This window comes from Gopherus flavomarginatus, chromosome 19, assembly GCF_025201925.1.
Source record: "Gopherus flavomarginatus isolate rGopFla2 chromosome 19, rGopFla2.mat.asm, whole genome shotgun sequence".
Lineage (NCBI taxonomy): Eukaryota > Metazoa > Chordata > Testudines > Testudinidae > Gopherus > Gopherus flavomarginatus.
In genome coordinates, this window is record NC_066635.1 from 4554739 (window position 1) to 4575354 (window position 20616).

The window sequence follows — 20616 nt, forward strand, 5'->3', positions numbered from 1 at the left end:
CATGGGAACATGGAGGCCTTTGATTCCCTCTTTCATGCATGTTGCTCACTTGTGAATACAAACTATTGGTGGTGATTTGCACGTGTCCCTTTGCACATGCTTGTGCATGACTGGTGCTCACGAACAGACCCATGCTTCTGTGCACAGCCAGCTTCAAAACCGTGTGTGTGTGTATGTGTGTCTGACAACATGCATGTGTGTAATCTGTCTCCTTACGTTGTAATTGTGTGTGGAGGCGGAGGGTCTTATGGGGAGGGGGGTGTTGTGTTTGTGACTCTGTGTGTGATCTCAGTGCAGTGGATCCTGGTCCACAGCTGCGGCTCCTAGGCGTATGGCGATGGAAATAAGAATATGTGGATTCTATTTATGTATCTGTGTGATGCTATCTCGGGACATCCCAAACTGTAAGTCACTTTGTCACCCTTCTCCCGCAGCAAGAGAGAGCTTTGCTGGTGCTAAACTGTGTGTCCCTGGGCCAGCCAGCCCAGCAAACCCCTCAGGGCCCTGCCAGGACAAACTTTGCCTTGCAGGTTAACATCAGTGGGAGATTGTTCCTCTGCGGCACCCCGCCCTGTCCTGCAGAAATACCATGCCCGGTGTCTCCACAGACACAGCATACACAGCAACCTCTGGCTCAGCTGAGGATGTCACCTCCCTTTAGGAGAACAGCCCAGACACGAATTTGCAATAAAACAAGAACAAATTCATTCATAAAGAACAGGGATTTCAGTGATCATAGAAACAGAAAATGGTTACAAATAAAACGCAAGAAGAACACACTGCGAAGAGTCTACATTGGCCACTGGCACAAACCAGGATACTGGGCTAGGTGGGCCATTGGGCTGACCCAGCCTGGCCATTCTCATGTTCTGAGCAGGCGCCCAGCTTCATCTCATGCTATTTTCTCACTTACGCTGCTTTTCAGCATCACAGTCCTCCATGGCTGGGGATTTACCATCCCTGGCTGCACAGAGGGCTGCCCTTTGGTCCCGCTGAGCTGTACAGCACGATGCCCTTCTGCTGCTCTGTATATTTGCCAAAGTTCATTGTCTTTCATGCAGGAGTCAGGCTGACCCCAGCCAGGGTTCAGACCACATGGTGTCCTGCTGTTTCTTCATCTCCCCGATAACTGGTGGTTACCCATTGTCTCTGGCATCCCCATGCTCAATGAACATTAAAGACACAGGCACACTGACATTGCTTTTGTAACACCAACGGATAGTAGTTGTCGGCATGCAGGATCAAACCTGGGACCTCTGGAGCGAAAAGCCATATGCCTCTTAGCTAAGGCTGTAGCAGACTTATTAATCTCTAAGTGGTCTCGGTGCCACTACATGGGACACAACACCACACCCAGGAGGTGTGTGGGTTACACTTTGTCTGGACAATCTTGTTAATCAAATCTGCCCCCATCACATATTTTAGGAACACGTTTCCCCTGCACAGACATCACTCTTTATGCACCTTCCATGCACACATTGCACGATGGTATTAACGACCAGTGTGTGCAGCCTGCTTTCCTTTGATGCCTCGCACAACAGCCCTGACAGAAGAAGACCAGCAGTGTGTTAGATGCTGTACATGGGCCAGACGTGATGGGAGTTTACAGAACAGGGGGTGCTCTGCAAGCTGGCATTAATTGGCCCTTAGGGTCTCAGTACGTATGGTTTGGAGGGGGGGAGAGCGTGTATGTGTGTCCAGGCAGGGTTGGTGTGTGTGGGTATGCGATGGGCCTGCGTGCGGAGGGCTGTGTGGTGGGGTGTGAGTGGGTGGGATTTGTGTGTCTATGGGTTGTGTATGTGTAAAGGTGGGTTATGTGTCCATGTGTGCGAGTTGGCAGTTTGCGTGTGACACCGTGGGCTGGCAGTGGGTTGGTGGGCTGCTTTTCTCAGCGCTAGCCGGGAAGGGGATCCCGATTAGCAAGGTTCTGAGCAGGGCCTCGTGTGAAAAAAGCTGAGACCCAATCACACCCCACACCAAGGTACCTGTCCCACATCCAAGCTCCTTTATTCCACAGAGCCCAAATCTGCAAGAGGTTTATTTGGTCTCCGCTGCGCTCTCTCTGCATCTGCTCAAATAACCCCTTATCCAGTTACAGCCCTTTCTCCAGCCAGTCAAACCCCAGCGCGCCCCGAAGAGCAGGGGGCCAGCTTGTTAGGTGAAACAAACCCACCCGAAGAGGGGGAAGCAGATGAGCCCTGTGCTCAGGTGCGGGGGACTTTAGCTAGCCTGTCTTCTCCCCTCAGAGGAGATTATTCCTTCAACACCATTAAGACTTTCAGTGAGCTGAAGGGAGCTGTGCCCTCCTCCCACACAAGGATCCTTATCTGATTAGTGGCCCAGGGAAGCCTAAAAGCCTCTGCAAATTAAACCAACCTAACCGAGCTGAGAGAGGGGGCTGTTGTGACTCCAAAGCAAATGGGCTTTTCTTCCCCTCTTAAAGTGCTTTTCATTTTCAGTCTTTCTTTCTGGGCCAGGCAGGAAAGAGAAGGAAAAAATTTCGCTGAAATGAAAAAGGAGACAGGAAGATCAGAGGCAGAGAGGAGAGAGTGGTGGGAGCGCCATGATATTGAGCGGTTGCTCTGCAGCTGTGGGCGTAATAGTGTGGTCTAAAGGTTTGAGCAGCTGCTTGGGTGCAAGTAGAGCTGGGTTTTATTCCCAGCTCAGGCAGTGACTTACTCCAAAGAGTCTCACTCCTGTTTAGCAGTATGGTCGACTTGCTTGTGAGACTCAGAGTTTTTCTTAAAGCCCCAGCTCCTGGAGTCCTGTGATTGTCTGAGAATCTCAGCTTTCAGTATTTTAACTAAGTGTGTCTCTGGTGCTTGTGGTTGTGGAGAAAAGCTTAAAAATGGGAATCTGAAAAGCTCAGACTCTAGATCTCGAATTAATGGACCCCAGCACCGATTCTTTTTTTAAAAGCATGAGACTTTTAAGCCAATGTCATGATCTGGGGGGACCTGACTCATGATGTTTGCACATTTGGGGGTGGGAATATTGATCCAGGGACCAGGTTTTCCAGCAGGCCCCTCTCCCCCACAGGTCCCCCTGGAGGTTTTTTAAACAGCTCAGCACCCAACAGGTACACCAAGCCACTAAATAGGAGCTGAGCCCTTGTGGACATTCCAGCCGGACCTTCCCGCAGCCTCAGGTTCCCCATCTGGAACATGGGGAGAACGTCCCCTTTCCGTGGAAAGTTGCTGCGTATTGACTAGGGGCTCTGGGATGTGGGAGTGTCAGGCTGCTGGGAAGGGTCACATCGCCTCCTAGAGGCATAACTGTGTGAACACTCCCCTCCCTCCTCCAGGTTGATTCTGTTGCATGAGCTCCTGGCACAGTGTCCTATAGCGAGGGGGCATGGCCTCCCTCTGCGGTTACACCCCCCCCCCCGGTGTGCAGGACCGGGAAAGCCATGCCCACCCCACCAGAAGAGAGGGGCAGGACAGGAAGCAGAAGTACAAAAGGCAGGCGAGGCTCCTCAGCTGGGCTGGATCCTCCAAGGGAGACAGATGCAACCAACCAGCTGCTGGACCCTGCAGAAGAGCCCTGCTGTGCTGAGGACTGGCCCGAGCTCCCTGTGGTGACAGAGGTACCAACCTGGGAAGGTAGGAAGTAGCCCAGGGGAACTAGGCGACTGTCTGGTCTGATCCTAGGTCAGTGTGTTATGGCTGGATTCCCTGCTGACCCAGTGGCAGACCACTCCACCAATGTTAGGGCCCTGGGCTGGGGCACAGTGGAGTTGGGTGGGCCCGTGTCCCCCTACCCCTGCCACTCCACTGGGTAGCCTGGGGTCGTCTACCATGTGCTCAGCTAGGACACTAGATTGGTTTGCGCTATCACCCCTACCTGAGCCCCTAGAGTGTGTGGGCACTCCCCCCTGCTGCAGGCCAGAGTTACTAACTGTTTGCTGCCCGGCCCTGACCGGGGCCCGGGGCTCAGAAACTGCCGTATTGCTCTGCCAGGCCGGAGGGGTGGCCTCCCTCAGCAGTTGACAGGGATAGACGGCCATGCAGGCTACAGGCCCTTGCCCAGAGCTGGGTGCAGAGGGAGCAGGTGTTTTGCAGCAACTCCAGCTGGATATGGGGGAGAGACACGAGCAGCGGCTCAGCCATCCGGCTGCCATGCAGTCAGGCTTGGGGGGAAGCCAAGGCTGGAGCCAGAAGAGGAACTCCATTTCCTCTGGGGTCAAGTGGCCCTGTTTGCCACCTGGCTGCACTGCTGGCCCCAACTGCTCCATCCCCCGCGGAGACAAGCCCTAGGGCTGATCCCCCCGCAATCTGTGTCTCAGATTCATCTTTATCTCTTGGTTTCCCCAATTTGTTGTTCAGCCTCTGACACCAAGCTCTGCCTCTCCGCCTTCCCAATGCCTTGAGTTCCCCCCAGTCACCTCCCTCAGCTGCCCTGGCTGGCTTCTTCAGCTGCCTTCTCGGCACCTTGCCACCTGCCATTAGAGCCAACTTCTTGCCTCCGATCGTACCCTGCGGTGCGCCACCTCCTTAGCTGACCAATCAAATCTCCGCTAGGCCTGGATCCTCTCCTGTCTCTCTTGCTATGTATGTGTGCAGTGCCGAGCACAATATGGTGCACCTAGGCTCTACTAGGCAGCTTCAGCCCAGCTGCAGATGTCTCTAGTCCCTTCCCTCCCAGGTTTCCAAAGCAGGAATGGGCAGTGGGGAAAGCCAAGGCTGGCCCGCACACATTCACAGCTTCTTTGCAGCCAAACTAACCAAACGTGATTTTCAGCTAGTTTAGGAGTGTCCTGCCCCGGCTCTAGTGATTTGCCTAAGCTGGGTTCTACCCTGGTTTGATGAGATGGGTGCTCATCCTGTGTCAGCAAGGCCATCACGGAGCCAAAGGTGGCCCAGCTAGGAGAGCCAACAGGTGTCACTGCAGCGCTCATAGTCCTCTGTTGGGTCAGATTTACTGGTGCTGATGCCCAAGAAAGGGCGACCCCCCAGCTTGACTCTCAGATCCCAGGGGGAGTTTCCTGAGTTGGCAGCTGACAACAAACATTTTTACTGTAAACCGAGTACAGGTGATCTGGAGTCCCGAGGCCAGAGCCTGTTGTCAGCTACACCCGCAGGTACTGGGAGTAACTCTGATGAGGTCAGTACAATGACCTCTCTGAGAGAGGAGTAAGGTCTTGTCCGCATGGGGAAATTGACCACAGGGCTAGTGCAGAATAAGAGTGTCCACACACGTTCCTATTCAGGAATAGCTTTAGAGCTACTAAGCTTTGAATTCACACCCTACTTTATAGCTGAGTAACTGCCCTCATAGCCAAGCCGAGTCAGAGGCGAACCAGACCCGCTGGGAGATGATGAACGTGGAATCCCACTTCACCAGTTCCACTGTTAAGAACAGAACCTCGCTTTGATTTACTTAATGAAGCAATTCACTGTTCGTTAGTGTGCATGAATCTAATTAGCGAGGCAGCATGTTCTAGTGGACAGAGCACAGGGCTGGAGAGCAGAAGACGGGTTTGGTCCCCTTTGGGTCCTGTCTGTTTTGCCTTCTGCTTTGTCTTGTCTATTAACCCTGTGGGCTTTCTGGGGCAGGGCCTGTCTCTTGCAATGCGTGTGCAGTGTCTAGCACAAGACGCGAGTCTGGCCCATCTAGGTACTATCAGGGATGTGACAGCGTGTTAAGAGAAAATACCAGTCCCACGTGCACACTGGCTATAGTAAACGCTTTGATCATTTCTTTCAGCACCAGTTTCCATCACACTCTGGAGGGGCTGTTTTGTGCATCATAAGTGGGAGGTTTGAAAGGCAGCCCGGTTTTCGATGTCCTTTACGTGCCCAAAAAAACAAGGAGTCTGAAGAATTTCTTTATGGGTGAAGAGCGCATGGGCCTGACTGCGAGAAGGGGGAATTGTGTTTCCTCAAATGCCCATGGCTGGCCTGAGATCCCTCGCCAAACATGCCAGCAGGTCATTCACTGGGAATGAAAATATTGGGCCGAATTCCCTGCAGAACTCCACACCACTCCCAGCGACGGGGGCATATCCAGGCAGGGCACAGCAGAACTTCCATACCTCTAGCTTCCACTCAGGGACCAGCAGCTTACCATGGCAAAGTTCCCAGGGCAATTCACTCTGAGCCAGGCTTAGGGAACCTCAGCCCCAAGAAGAAACAGGCAATGGCCAATTCCTGTCTAGCCTTGTGAGTGGACCAGCAGCGAGCAGGGGATCCAGGCATGCCTAGAAACCACTCCCATTCCCTCCCGGCCCATCCCTCGAATCTAATCCAGCCCCTGCAATCGGCCCATCCGTTCACCCTTCTCTCCTAGCCATCCGTGCTCTCCAGGGCAGTTTGGTTCTTGCAATGCTAAACTCGATGCTGTAACTAATCAAATTGAGGAGTGAGTGGAAACAGATCAAGAAGGACCCTGTAGACAAGGAGAAGAAATGCAGGGAGTAGAAGGCAAAGAAAGGAGTAAAGCAGAAAGAACTTGACAAAAAGCATTGCTAGAAAAAGTCATTCAGCATCTTCATTTAGGCCTGGGAGGGGTGGCTGAGTCCGTCTGGTGCAGTCTAAGTTCTCTGGAGAAGCACCATCAGCCTCAGTTAGATCACAAACTCGAGGAAGGAACTGAATTCCCTCCCTTTTCTCCTGCTTGTGCCAGAGTCAGGACACTTGCCATGTGGTAGGACAGCAAATGGCCTTGCAGCTTGTTTGGGATAAAAGGGGAGATATTAACTGACAATACTGTATATCTATATCTCCAGATGGGGCCCCAAATCATACATTCTAGATGGAAAATTTGCTTTTGCTCGAAGCAGAATGTGTTGCCCTTGATTTCTCAGCTTCTGTTTATTTCCAGCTCAGCTCAGTTCATTAAAAACTTCGTTTGATTCTGATATTGCAAAACCTTTTTCATCCCAAATTAAAACTCCGGCCAACCCTCCCGGAGACTGTTCAGATGCTGGTGACGCACAGCCTCTGGCTATCTCAGACTTATATGGCCCCTGTTGTCATCACATCTCTCTGTCTTTAATGTATGTGTCCTCACAATACCCCTGTGAGGCAGTGCAGAGCAGAGGGGAAACTGAGGCTCAGAGATGTCAAGGTATTTAGGCAACTCACTGCCATTGAAATCAGTGGATATGAGGCCCCTAAGCATCTTCTAAGTGCTGGGCCTATGGGGCTTGCCCAACTTCATGTAGGAAAGCTGTGGTAGAGCAGGGAACTGAACTGTGGGCTCCCAAGTGGTTGGGTAGTGCCCTAACCACTAGTCTACACTTCCTGTCCTTTGGGGGCTGTGTGATGCAGTAGGGACTGTCTGTGTGGGGAGTGGGAGAGCAGGGGAGGACTTTAGGGGATGGACGATGCCAGGGCCTGTAACCTGAGCTAGGTAAGGGAGGGGAAAGGTCAACACCTTTGCCCGGGAAGGGGGACAAAGGAAGGGAGTGGCAGGAGTGAAGCAGTTGGAGTTTGGGCTTGGGGCTGTGTGGGTAGAATTCAGGGGATCCTAGCTAGGATCCAAGCACCCTGAAAGCCCAGAAGGACTCGGTGGAGGGGTCCTGACTGTGCCTGCAAGCTCTGCTGTAACCTGTGTTCCTGTTGTCCAATAAACCTTCTGTTTTACTGGCTGGCTAAGAGTCACTGTGGGTCCCAGGAAGAGGGGTGCAGGGCCGGACTCCCCCACACTCCGTGACAACTGGTGGCAGCGGCGGGAGATACTGCACCCCGTGGACGGCGCTTCCTGCAGTAAGTGACTGGGGAGCAGTAAAACAAAGGGGTGATTAACCCCTGGGAGTGTTTGCCCAGTGAGAAGGACTTTGCAGTAACAGGGTCTCCCGGGGGATTGCAGCGAGCGGTCCCAGGGGCGGAGGAGTCTGAAGCTCGACCCTGGCAGAGAGGTGGTGACCTCAAGAAGGGCTGGTGCACTAGGGGTCCCCCTGGAAACCGTGGGGAGCGGCGAGCACCCCGGCCTGTGAGTGGCCAGCAGGAAGATGTATGCCAAGCGGCGCAAGTGTGACCTGCTGGAGCTGTGCAAGCAGAGGGGATTGCGCCCGGGGAGACGCACCAAGGACCAGCTGATTGCACAGCTGGAGCAGGGAGACCGCATGAATGAACGGAGCCCTGTCTCTGAGGGAAGCAGCCGGGTAGATGCAGCGCAGGCACCAGTGTCTGTCCCCGCTGGGAGTGGTCAGCCGGCGGACGAGGGCTTCCCGAGACCCCCCCTTCCTAGGCGTAGAGGAAGGGCAGGGAGGAGCCCAGTGTATACCGAGGGCACCGTGACACCCCCGGCCAGCAGGGGATCCGCCCGGCGAAGCCCACCCCCCAGCAGGGGATCCTCCCGGCAACGCTCGGCATCCGTGGAGCGGATGCGGCTGGAATATGAAAGGGAGCTGAGACGGGAGGAGCTCGAGTTAAAGAGGCGAGAGCTGGAGGAGAAGGCGAAACAGCGTGAACATGAGGAGAACCAGCGTAAACATGAGGAGAACCAGCGCCAGCGTGAGTGGGAGGAGAAGGAGAAACAGCGTAAACATGAGCTGGACCTGGCCCAGCTGAGGAGCAGTGAGGCCCCGGCTGCAGTGAGTGAGGGGGGACCCAAGCCTACAAAGAGCTTTGATAAGCACTTGCTGCCCCGGCGTAAGGAGGGGGAGGACATAGATACCTTCCTGACGGCCTTTGAGAATGCCTGCGAGCTGCACAGGGTTGACCCTGCAGACAGGATCGCAGTTCTCACCCCCTTACTGGACTCCACAGCCGTGGAGGTGTACGGCCGACTGAAAGGGGCGGAGGCAGGGGACTACGAACTGTTCAAACAGGCCCTGCTCCGCGAGTTTGGGCTGACTCCTGAGATGTACCGGAAAAAGTTCCGGAGCCAGCGTAAAACCCGTGAGGTCACATACCTACAACTGGTCAACCGGGCGCAGGGGTATGCCCGCAAGTGGACAGCTGGGGCCCAAACTAAAGAGGACCTGCTTGACCTATTCATACTGGAGCACCTGTACGAGCAGTGCCCGTCCGACCTGAGGCTGTGGTTGATGGACCAGAAGCCGGAGAACCCGCAGCATGCAGGCCAGCTGGCCGACCAATTTGTGGACAGTCGGGCAGGGGATGGCAGGGAGGAGTCTCGAAGGAGCAGGCCTGCCTCAACGCAGAGAGAGAGTCAACATGGGACCTCCCAAAGGGGGCCTATGGAGAACCCCCCCAAAAGGGGAACATCCAGCGGCAGGTCCCTCCGACCCACTCAAGGGGACCCACGAGATATGGGCTGCTATCGCTGTGGCCAACGAGGTCACATACGGGCCCAGTGCCCCAAGCTCAGGGACAGACCAAGCAGACCCAACCCGCAGAGGGTGGACTGGGTAAAAACCCAATCGGAGGAGGGGCTACATTCCCAGGAAAGGGGGGTTGGCAACATACCACCTATGGATGCTCCCGGTTCCGGGTTTTTGGTTTACCGAGTGGGCGCGGGGCTGCCCCTCCGGAAAGAGTGCATTGTTTCCCTGGAAGTGGATGGGAGGAAGGTCACTGGGTACTGGGACACGGGCGCAGAGGTGACGCTGGCCCGGCCCGAGGTGGTGGCCTCAGATCGGATGGTGCCCGACACCTACCTGACCCTGATGGGCGTGGGCGGGACCCCATTCAAGGTACCCGTGGCAAGGGTACACCTGAAATGGGGGGCCAAGGAGGGCCCCAAAGATGTGGGGGTACACCAATATTTGCCCACTGACGTGTTAATGGGAGGGGACCTTGAGGACTGGCCTAGTAACACCCAGAGTGCCCTGGTCGTGACTCGTAGTCAGAGTCGGCAAATGGCACTGCACCCCGAAAACGGGGAAGGTACTCGACCTGAGGTGCAGGACCCTAACTCAGGGAGCGGGGAACGCCCAGGGGCACGGTGCAGAGAGGCTGCGGCCTCAGACCCAGCCAGCAAGAGAGAGCCGGTCCCCATTCCTGTCCCAGCTGCTGAGTTCCAGGCCGAGTTGCAGAAAGATCCCTCCTTGCGGAAGCACAGGGACCGGGCTGACCTTAGTGCGGTACAGACCATGAGGAGAGGTTGCAAGGAGAGGTTCCTGTGGGAGAAGGGGTTCCTGTACCGAGAATGGGCTCCCCCAGGGGAAGTAGAGTCATGGGGGATCAGGAGGCAGCTGTTGGTTCCCCAGAAGTTCCGTCACAAGCTGTTGTACCTGGCCCATGACATCCCTCTCGCAGGGCACCAGGGAATCCGGCGCACCAGGCAGAGGCTGCTACAGAACTTTTACTGGCCTGGGGTCTTTACCCATGTCCGACAGTACTGCCAATCCTGTGACCCCTGCCAGAGGGTGGGGAAGGCCCGGGACAAGGGGAAAGCGGCTTTGAGGCCTTTACCCATCATAGAAGAACCTTTCCAGAAGGTGGCCCTGGACATAGTGGGACCTCTCAGCAAGATGACCCGGTCAGGGAAGAAATACATCCTGGTGGTGGTGGATTTTGCCACTCGCTACCCCGAGGCGGTGGCCTTGTCCTCTATCGAAGCAGACACAGTGGCAGATGCGCTGCTGACAATTTTCAGCCGGGTGGGGTTCCCCAAGGAGGTCTTAACGGACCAGGGGTCCAACTTCATGTCGGCCCTGCTCCGGTCCTTATGGCAGAAATGTGGGGTCCAGCACAACTGGGCCTCAGCGTATCACCCCCAGTCCAACGGGCTGGTAGAAAGGTTCAACGGGACGCTGAAGATGATGCTAAAAACATTTATGAACCAGCATCCGCAAGATTGGGACAAGTACTTACCTCACCTGCTGTTTGCGTACAGGGAGGTACCCCAGGAATCTACCGGGTTTTCACCTTTCGAACTGTTGTATGGAAGGCGGGTGAGGGGGCCCCTAGACCTGATGAGGGACGAATGGGAGGGGAAGGCCTCTCCCGAGGGAGAGTCAGTGGTGGAGTATGTCCTGACCTTCCGGGAAAGACTGGCCGAGCTCATGGGCCTGGCCAGGGAGAATCTGGCCCGAGCCCAGAGGAGGCAGAAGGTCTGGTATGACCGCACAGCACGAGCCCGTGCCTTCGCCACCGGGGATCAGGTGATGGTTCTTATCCCCGTGAGGAGAAACAAACTCCAGGCCGCCTGGGAAGGGCCCTTCAAGGTTATCAAGCAACTGAATGAGGTAAACTATGTGGTGGAGCTGTCAAACCGGGCACATCACCGTCGGGTGTACCATGTGAACATGATGAAACCATACTATGACAGGGGGAATGTGGTGTTGGACGTGTGTGGACATTGGGAGGGGCAGGGAGATGACCCCTTAGTGGATCTATTCCCTGGGACAAAAGCTGGTTCCCCCCTGGAGGCGATTCCCCTCTCTGAGCAACTGACCCCGGGCCAGCACGCTGAGATCAGAGGGGTGCTGCATCTGTACCGACAGCTGTTTTCCAACCAGCCTGGACGCACTAATTTGACTGTCCACCGGGTGGAGACGGGGTCACACCCCCCTATAAGATGCTCCCCTTTTCGGGTCACTGGTAAAACTGCCCAGGATCTTGAAAGAGAGGTCAGGGACATGCTGGCTTTGGGGGTGATCCAGCCGTCTTCCAGCCCTTGGGCCTCGCCAGTAGTGCTGGTTCCCAAGAAGGATGGGTCAATCCGGTTCTGTGTGGACTATCGAAAGCTCAATGCCATCACCGTATCTGATGCCTACCCTATGCCCAGGCCTGACGAGCTCCTAGACAAGCTGGGAGGTGCACGGTACCTCACCACTATGGATCTTACCAAAGGCTACTGGCAAGTGCCGCTGGACGCAGATGCCAGGCTGAAATCGGCCTTTATCACCCCTCTGGGGCTCTATGAGTTTTTGACCCTGCCCTTCGGCCTCAAGGGAGCGCCGGCCACCTTCCAGCGCCTGGTGGATCAGCTACTGAGGGGGATGGAGAGTTTTGCCGTGGCGTATATTGACGACATCTGCGTCTTCAGCCAGACCTGGGAGGACCACGTGTCCCAGGTTAAACAAGTCCTGGACCGACTCCGAAAGGCAGGGTTAACAGTAAAGGCTGAGAAGTGCAAGGTGGGGATGGCTGAAGTATCTTACCTGGGCCATCGGGTGGGGAGCGGCTGCCTGAAGCCAGAACCAGCCAAGGTGGAGGTGATCAGAGACTGGCCTGCTCCCCAAACCAAAAAGCAGGTCCAGGCCTTTATTGGGATGGCGGGGTACTATCGAAGGTTCGTGCCCCACTTCAGTGCCATAGCCGGCCCCATCACTGAGCTGTGCAAAAAGGGGAAGCCAGACAAGGTGATCTGGACTGAGCAGTGCCAGGAGGCTTTCCGGGCGCTGAAGGAGGCTCTGGTTAGCGACCCAGTTCTGGCAAACCCAGATTTTGACAAACCCTTTATGGTGTTCACCGATGCCTCAGACACAGGACTGGGGGCGGTGTTAATGCAGGAGGATGAAAAGGGGGAGAGACACCCCATCGTGTACCTGAGTAAGAAGCTGCTACCCCGGGAACAAAGCTACGCGGCCATCGAGAAGGAATGCCTGGCCATGGTGTGGGCCCTTAAGAAGCTAGAGCCATATCTCTTTGGGCGACACTTCACCGTGTACACCGACCACTCTCCCCTGACCTGGCTGCACCAGATGAAAGGAGCCAACGCCAAGCTCCTGAGGTGGAGCCTGCTCCTCCAGGACTATGACATGGACGTGGTCCATGTGAAGGGAAGTGCCAACCTGACAGCGGATGCGTTGTCCCGGAGAGGGGACCCTGAACTTCCCCAGGTCACTGGGCAGAGTGACCCCGCTCAGTTCAGTCTCGAAGGGGGGAGAGATGTGATGCAGTAGGGACTGTCTGTGTGGGGAGTGGGAGAGCAGGGGAGGACTTTAGGAGATGGACGATGCCAGAGCCTGTAACCTGAGCTAGGTAAGGGAGGGGAAAGGTCAACACCTTTGCCCGGGAAGGGGACAAAGGAAGGGAGTGGCAGGAGGGAAGCAGTTTGAGTTTGGGCTTGGGGCTGTGTGGGCGGAATTCAGGGTATCCTAGCTAGGATCCAAGCACCCTGAAAGCCCAGAAGGACTCGGTGGAGGGGTCCTGACTGTGCCTGCAAGCTCTGCTGTAACCTGTGTTCCTGTTGTCCAATAAACCTTCTGTTTTACTGGCTGGCCGAGAGTCACTGTGGGTCCCAGGAAGAGGGGTGCAGGGCCGGACTCCCCCACACTCCGTGACAGGCTGTACCTATTTAGGGTCAGATTGTAACACCTGAGTCCTACTGTTGAGCAGTTCATCTAGTCAAACCCCCTGCTCAAAGAAGGACCAATCCCCAAATGGCCCCCTCAAGGATTGAGCTCACAACCCTGGGTTTATCAGGCCAATGCTCAAACCACTGAACAGCTGCAGTCACTTCTCCCGGGCCAGACTGTGATCACCTTACTACACTGAATAGTGAGTCCCTTACTCCGGGACTTGGGCCCTACCGAGTTCATGGTCCATTTTTGTGTATTTCATGGTCACAGCATTGTAAAAAGCTTCAGCGTCACGGTTTCGGCTCTTTAAATAGTAAATTTCATGGCGTTGTAACAAAGTATGAATATGTATTTAAAGACAGCAAAATATAAACGTGTCAAGCCCTGGAGTCAGCATTTCACCGACTGGGGGGTCCCAAATAGGGTATCATAGGGGGAGTTGTAGTATTGCCACCCCGGCTTCTGTGCTGCCTTTGGAGCTGGGCACAGAGAGTTTGGGATGGCCTGCCTTGGGGAAGGGAGGATACCTGAGCACGTAACCTGAGAACCCGGGAGGGGGGTTGGAGGCCAGGTGACACCTCTGCCCGGGGAAACTGGACACAGGACACAAAGGCTGGCGGAGGAGCCGGGGGGGAGGCTGAGTGAGAGGCTGGAGGGAGTTTCAGTTTGGAGCTGGCTGGGAAATGGAGAGGGGCGACCCGATCAACAGGGCTGAGGCCTCCCTGGGGCCCCAGATGGACCCATCTAAAGGAGGTCCTGTTGTCTGTACCAGTAAGACCTGTTTTGGACTGTGTTCCTGTCATCTAAATAAACCTCTGTTTTACTGGCTGGCTGAGAGTCACGGTGAATCGCAAGAAGCCGGGGGTGTGGGGCCTTGACTCCCCCACACTCCATGACACTGGCCAGCAGCATCCACCCTCCAGCCGCCAGTTCTGAAGGCAGTGCCAAAGTGAGGGTGGCAAGATGGCAACCGCCCTCCCTCCAGTAGCTTTGCAGCCCCTTTGGGTCAGGCCCCCCCCCGTTTGAGAAACATTTTGTGCACTTTTGTATACTTTTACCCTATATACTTTTAGTACAGGTACAGTATATGGTCTTTTGTGTCCTTTTACCCAATTTCACGGGGAAGACCAGAATTCATGGTCCGTGACACATTTTTCACAGCTGTGAATTTGGTAGGGCCCTATCCACAACTATGCCGCTGAATCAACGGCAGCGACTGGTGGAGGAAGGTACTAATCCCTAGAAGTAGTGGGTCCCGAATCGGGCCCAGTGAAGTGACTGGACCTAGTCCTGGACCAGACCAGATTGGTCCCTCTGCTGAGCAGGTTCTCACATGAGTAAGCCCCCAGCAACGTGCACAGAACAGCTCCGGGCTGCGAGGTTTTTCACAGTTGGGTTCTTAATTAATCATCTGGTCACATTTGATGTGCAGGTACCATGGACAGGCAGTTGATAAAGGGTTACTAACCCATGAAGGGCTGTTTTAATAAAGGGCTGATCAATGGTTAGCTCGATAGGCTGCTAATAACTTTTTCTAACCACTCTTATTGACATGCTAATCGCCAGCCAGCGCACCCCGCTCACGTCACACACATTCTTAGAATAGCAATTCATCATATGGTTACCCCTGATAAACTGGTAGTAAATTGAGCTTTGATTGCAAATGTGATCAATCATCCGGAGACCACCCTAAGCGCCGCTCGTTAGAGCAGGAGATCCGTATTGAAAGGTGGAGATGCCGGGCGACTCTTTTCTCGGGTTTTTTCCGCCCTCGGGGATGTCTCATTCTGAACCAAACCTCATTACACATTCAGAGTCCTCTGCACATGGTGTGGTCCCCTTATGAATCCTTGCCCCGTGCTGGTGAAATGGCTTTTTATTAAACTGCAGAGCTGGGCCTGGCTGGGCAGTAAGCACGGTTCAGCTGCCCAGATCCACACTCCCGGCGGATGCCAGAAACACCCAGATCTGGGGATGGTAGAGCCACAGTGCTGGTCCTGCCAGCTAGAGAAAGACAAAGGGCGGAGCTGGTTACAGCTAAAAATTCAGATCTGGATCCAGATTTCCATCCTTTCCCATCTTCCCTGGCTCAGGATGTTTTCTCTCCTCCTTTCCCCTCTCTGTCCTGTCGCTCTCCCAGCTCCAGGTTTCCCCATCACTGCCCCACTTTCCCCTCCCCCATATTTCTTTGTCACCCCTTAGTGCCTGTCTCCCAAAATGGCCTTTCTGCGGCTGGGATTGGTCACTCTTGTCTCCCCATGCGCCCCTCCGGGGCTGGGATGCAGGGGTCGGTCACTCCTGTCTCCCCCTTGTGTCCCTCCGGGGCTGGGATGCAGGGATCGGTCACTCCTGTCTCTCCCTTGTGTCCCTTCGGGGGTGGGATGCAGGGGTCGGTCACTCCTGTCTCCCCATGCGCCCTTCCGGGCAGGGATGCGGGGATCGATCACTCCTGTCTCCCCCTTGTGTCCCTCCAGGGCTGGGGTGCAGGGGTCGGTCACTCCTGTCTCCTCCTTGTGTCCCTTCGGGGCTGGGATGCAGGGATCGGTAACTCCTGTCTCCCCCTTGTGTCCCTCCGGGGCTGGGATGCAGGGGTCGGTCCTTTCTGTCTCCCTCTTGTGTCCCTTCAGGGCTGGGATGCAGAGGTCAGTCACTCCTGTCTCCCCATGTGCCCCTCCAGGCTGGGATGCAGGGGTCAGTCACTCCTGTCTCCCTCTTGTGTCCCTTCAGGGCTGGGATGCAGGGGTCGGTCACTCCTGTCTCCTCCTTGTGTCCCTCTGGGGCTGGGATGCAGGGATCGGTCACTCCTGTCTCCCCCTTGTGTCCCTCCAGGGTTGGGGTGCAGGGGTCGGTCACTCCTGTCTCCTCCTTGTGTCCCTTCGGGGCTGGGATGCAGGGATCGGTCACTCCTGTCTCCCCATGCACCCCTCCTGGCTGGGATGCAGGGATCGGTCACTCCTGTCTCCCCCTTGTGTCCTTTCAGGGCTGGGATGCAGGGGTCAGTCACTCCTGTCTCCCCATGTGCCCCTCCAGGCTGGCATGCAGGGGTCAGTCACTCCTGTCTCCCCCTTGTGTCCCTTCAGGGCTGGGATGCAGGGGTTGGTCACTCCTGTCTCCCGATGCGCCCCTCCAGGCTGGGATGCAGGGATCAGTCACTCTTGTCTCCCCCTCTTGTTCCTCTGGGGCTGGGATGCAGGGGTTGGTCACTCCTGTCTCCTCCTTGCTCCCCTCCGGGGCTGGGATACAGGGGTCAGTCACTCCTGCCTCCCTCTTTTGTCCCTTCGGGGCTGGGATGCAGGGGTCAGTCACTCCTGTCTCCCCCTTGTGTTCCTACGGGGCTGGGATGCAGGGGCAGGCCGCATGGGCCTCAGAAGGACATCTATCCCTGCAGCATAGCGGTGGTTATAGCAGCGACCCCCAAAGCACAGTTCTGGGGGGCTGTGGCCTTGTGATTAGCAGCCAGGTGCCCCTCAGCCAACGGAGCTCTGGCCTGGCCACCCCCCTTCTGCGAGGGCAGCCAGTGGCAGCCTGGGACGTGCTCCTGGGGCTGCTGTTCCCTGCCAGAAGGCAGACGGGCGAGGGTATGACACTGCTCACCATCCCCCTGCGGCTCCTCTCTGCTGCCCCGGTGGCACACTGCGGGGCAGGGAGGGACCCTCCATCGCCCTTTTTGCCTGCGGGAGCCATTAGTGGGTGCACAACAGAGCGAGGGCAGGGGCGGGCAGGCAGCACCCACCAGAACCAGCCCCAGGGAAGGACGCACGCCTCAGCCCAGGCCCTAGCAGCTCTCCGGGCACAGGCCAGGAGCATTGGCAGAAGAGCCCCTGGCCAGCACTGCACGCCGGCTGCTCGGAGCTGCAGGAACTGCTGTGTAATGGCTCCCTCTGTCGGGTCCAGGCAGCCGCAGCGGGAGGGAGGGGAGCTCAGTGCTCTGGGCTGGCCATTGCAGGCCTGGCATCGCACGGGGGCCCCTCCACCCCAGCACTGACTAGTCCCTGCCAGCGAGGGAGGACACGGGTGATCCTGCTGGCTTCCACCTCTGCCAGCATCTGTTCCAAAGTGAAGGGATCGTGACCATTCTCCAGCCCACCACAAGCCCCTCCTTGCCGTGGGATAACAGAAGGAGCAATAATCTCCATCCCCAGCATTGCACTCACCGGGCACAGAGGGATTATTCACTCATCACCCTAAATTGGACCCATATAATGGGCAGAGCCCACTCAGGAGCATATTGTCTTAATAAAGGCCATGCCCCAAGAGACAGATGCAATGGGTCAGCAGGGGTCAGGCCTGGGCCTGGGAATGGGGAGTGCTGAGTTCTAGGCCTGGCTCTGCTGTGAAATCACGTCCCCCTGCTGTGCCTCAGTTTCCCCATTTATGAAATGGGAGAAATGATGCTCACTGATCTCTGCACAGGAGGTAACTTCTGGGAGCTAAGTGCTACTGGAAAGGAAAGGGGCCAGCGGGCCAAGGGGCACAACCCTGAGCCTGTGGAGGGGCTTACAGGGTAACACCTGCATCAGGAGGTGGTGGCTTTTCATGGATCTTATGTAGGTTGTTAAACCCAGGAGTTCCGGGCTTGGCTCTCAGCTTGAATGGACCTCATCCACCGGGAGTCCTGGCCATTCCTGGGCTCTCTGCCCTCCAGCCTGGGGGCAAGTGGCACCCCCCATCCCCTCAAGACACCACAGCCCACCCCCTGCCCTCCATTTCAGGCAGCGGGATGGCATCCCCCAGTGGCACGAGTGGGGAACAACAAGCCCATGTGTATTTGGTCCTGGATTTCACCCCTGCTGGGGTGAGAGTGGCCCCTGGGGTCCTCAGTCCCTTGGCCGTCACCCCACATTGCTCCTCCGCCCCTGGAGGAACCAGCTGCCCATTTCTGAGCCAAGAGGTCTCCTCCAGATGCTGGGTTCACCCCACACCAGCCGGCTCTCCCCTCCATCCCTCAGTCACACTGGACGCCCGTCATTCACTCCCCCTGCAGCCTCCACTGCTGCTAATTCTCTAGCAGCTTTGGGGAGCTGGCCACACTGCAGTGCAGGCTGAGCTGGGCACTAGCCGGGCCTGGCTACCCCATGACGCAGAGGCAATGCCCTGGCTCTCATGCCAAGCACCGCATTGGCTGCCGGCACCACAAAGCATCTGACTCACACGCCGCTCTCCTCTTAAAGGGGCAGAGCTGCTACAAACCCTTTGCCTGTCGAGGTCCCCGTCTAAACACAGTGATTCAGGTTCCCTTCCCCGCTGCCTTGGGTAGCGGGGATGCACCAGCTCTGGAGAGAAGCAGGAGGTGGTGGAAAAGGAATGACAGGGGGCATGGGAGGCAGAGGAAGAGGAGGAGTGAAAGGAAGACAGAGCAGGAGGAGGGTATTGCAATTAGCCTCCAACAGCTACATTCACTTGACATCTGGCTTCATCCCAGGAAGGCAGAGCACTGCAGAGCAAGCCTTGTTCCCCCCGGCTAGCCCTCCCCACCCTGGCTGGCTCTGTACCCCACTGTGGCGGTCAAGCTGTGCAGCACACAGATCTGGGCCGCCTGGCCGCCCTTTGCCCTGGGTTCCATCCCTGCCTTTGCCACCGCTTCACGGCACCACTTCACCACTCTGAGCCTCAGTTTCCCCATGGGAACATGGAAGGAGAAGGTTATCGAGGCGCTTCATTTGGGCTTGTTCTGGGAGCTACTTGGAGGAAAGGGCTGCGGGAGGGGCTGGATAATTTCAGATTCTGCCAACGATGGCTACAGGGGGCACAGCAGGAAGACTTCCAGGTTAAAACAGCACGGCTGCAGCACACTGCCAAAGTGCTTCATGCAGTCATCCCCCTGCAGGGCCGTGGGAGCTGGCCGCTGGCCGGCGACGCAGAGCGGCTGAGCGCTGGCGTTACAGAGGAAGGTCAGCAATGAGCAGGAGAACCAAACCTAGCGCTGCCGAGGGTGAACTTTTAAAAAGCACAAGGATGGCGCCCCTAGGACAGCTGTGGGCAGGCACATGGTCACCAGATGCGGAGCGACTCCATTCCAGTACTCCGGCTATCAGGCAAGATCGCCGGCAAACCCGGGAGAGGGAGAGAGATGATGGCTGCAGAGTCAACAGGTTTCAACTCCTGGATTCTTGTCTGGCCCAGCTCCCAGGGCCGTTCTCCTTCTGCTACAGAGAACCCAGCCAGGCCGAACGCTAGCACGCAACAGCCCGGACGGAAAGGGCGAGGAGACCCCTGTGCCCCACAGGCAGCTCTCCCTCTGATGGGCCAAACAACCCCAAGCTTTGGGGCTCCACATCTGACCCCATCTCTCCACCATCCTCAGGGCACCTGGCCTCACTGCCCAGTTCAACCCGAGATGAGAGGGAGAGGGGACAATGTCCCTGAGGTCCAGCAGGACACCACCCTGGGCTCCCATCCTGGAATCCCCAGTGAGTCTGCACCCCGGCCACGCGAGCAACCCAACCAGCTATGGGCAGCTTGACCAGCCTGACAAGTACAAGTAACCGCTCAGAAATCTCTGACGGGCATAAATCTCTCCCACCCTCGCTCCCGCTCCCCAGGGTCGCCACACTCAAAGTGCCTTTACAGGAAGACTCAGGCAGGGGGAAGGGAGCCAGCGAGGAGCAGACAGGCTCCAGCTGAGAAGGAAAAGCCCCCAGGGGAAGATAAATCACAAACCAACCCTTTGTACCACCAGCTAAAATACAAACTGAGCCAGGCCCTTGCAGATGCTCTCTGGCTCTGGAGGAGAACGTGGCCAAGGGAGCTCAGATCTTCAGCCACAACCCTACCGGCTGCTCTCCCCCCCAGCCAGCCCCCAGCTGCTGGCCTTGTTCCTCTTAAGTCCATACAGGTGCAAGAGCAGCCTGGTGGGGCTAGTTGAACAGGGCTGATTGGCCCAAGGCCTCCTAGCCCTTAAAGGGACAGGCCACCCTGTTACAGGGTTGTAGGGAACTTGATCCCATGCAGGGCAGGCTGTGGTTCAAAATGGGTCTCCCAGCCTCGAGAGGAGCTGAGCGCGTTCAAACTGTCTGCATGCGTGAAGGAGAGCGTGTGCAGGCCGGACTCAGGAACATTTGGGCCAGGTAAGAGGCAGGCAAAAATGGGCATCAGAATTGAACCAGGGGAGGGGTTCCACTTTGACTTTGTGCAGGGGGGCTTTGGGCCCCAGCGAGCAGCAGTCTCTCCCAGAAGCCTCCAGGGTAGGCTTGCCCACTGTGCCTCTGAAATCACATGGTGGAGGCTTTCCTGCACATGTGTCCGTGATGGTTTGCAGTGGTCCCTCTGGCAGCTGGCAAAGGCAGCGAGTGACTCCGCGGGCACGCTGGATGGAGCAGGTATCCCATGCTAGCGGCGTAGCTAGCTGGACTTGCTTGTTCAGGGGCACCTTTCCCCCATATGCTGGCAATGGAGCACAAGCTCAGGGCATATTGGGAGGCACCTTTATCCAGGCTACGTAACCGAGTCTTAGA

General features: G+C 56.5%; 1 protein-coding gene across 1 annotated transcript in view; it reads left to right on the forward strand.

The window, feature by feature from the left end:
* LOC127037352 (C-C motif chemokine 5-like) overlaps nucleotides 1-19268 on the forward strand; it is a 411611-nt gene extending 392343 nt beyond the window's left edge. Inside the window, exon 4 of the mRNA XM_050928972.1 lies at nucleotides 19255-19268. The gene's annotated coding sequence lies outside the window, so the exon portion shown is untranslated. The remainder of the gene's footprint in view (nucleotides 1-19254) is intronic.
* The last annotated feature ends 1348 nt before the right edge of the window (nucleotides 19269-20616 follow it).